Source organism: Oryzias latipes, chromosome 20, assembly GCF_053564925.1.
Source record: "Oryzias latipes strain Hd-rR chromosome 20, Olatipes_Hd-rR_3.1".
Lineage (NCBI taxonomy): Eukaryota > Metazoa > Chordata > Actinopteri > Beloniformes > Adrianichthyidae > Oryzias > Oryzias latipes.
The window spans coordinates 22,330,725-22,331,847 of NC_136256.1; positions in this window are offsets into that span (position 1 = coordinate 22,330,725).

The following is a 1,123-nucleotide window of genomic DNA, read 5'->3' on the forward strand; positions in this document are numbered from 1 at the left end:
ACACCCACTGAAATCTGGTTTGTCAAGTACTCCTGCGGATGGAGGCTACACCTCTCAAAATAATTTTCACCAACACAGGGGAAGATGATCTTATCCTGGAACAAAGTTCAATTCAGTTTTGCATTTAGGCTTTTTATTCACATGTTGCTTCAAGAGTTTTGGTACAAACGTAGTGACAGAAAAGAGCATATTCCTTTGGGGCGTGGCTGCAGTCTGATCCAGACTTGCAACACTTGGTGTTTTTGTAGAAAGCACAGCAACATGATTTGTTGATGGAGATGTTCACATGCGCTGAATAAAATGTTGTTTTTGTATGTGAATTTTCCACCATATTTTGCAAAATAAGCAAAATAAAGTAATAAAGAAAAGCACAGAAACATGTCTGTGGTTGTTCTCAGACATTAACTGAGGAATTTGGACCATTAAGTTGAAAAAGGGTGGAACTTTTTAGAACAACGTTTGAACAGGAACAGTTGTGGTGAAAACAGGTTTTACAAATGAATGTGGATTGATTTAATAAAACAAAATGGCTCAATGAAGCAATCGTTTTTTATATAAAGCATTTAATAAAAACACAGTCAGTGAATGTTTATGGAACCTGTGGAAGTTTTGACAGCTCTTGTCTTGTTTGTGTTATTAATACCTTTCTTTCTGTGAACTCCTACACCTTAACAAGGACTTATTTCCCTAAACGTTACTTGAGTAAAGCAGCAAAGAAAATTGTTACTTTGAATTTCTTGGTACTTTGGTACACCTGTAGAATTTTGTACTGTACATTTGTCTTAAGGGCACCTTTTCGATGAAAGTAAAAAATACCACATGCTTTGAAAATCATTTTGCATAGAACTACTGGAAACGTCGGACGTTTTCTTTCCAGAAAATTGTTTTAATATACAAACAAGCAGAAAAAAACAATTTTTTTTACATGAATCTTACCAGGAAATAAGAACAATCCAAAAATTAAAATCAAATTAAAATGTTTTTTTTGGGGTGAAATTGTTCTTTAGAAAATGGTTTATACAGGGGCCTGCACGGAGGCGGTGTACTAGTAAGCACTGTTGTCTCGCATCGTGATGACACTACAACCGTTGTAATTCTTTCCATGTAGGGATTCCCTGTTTTC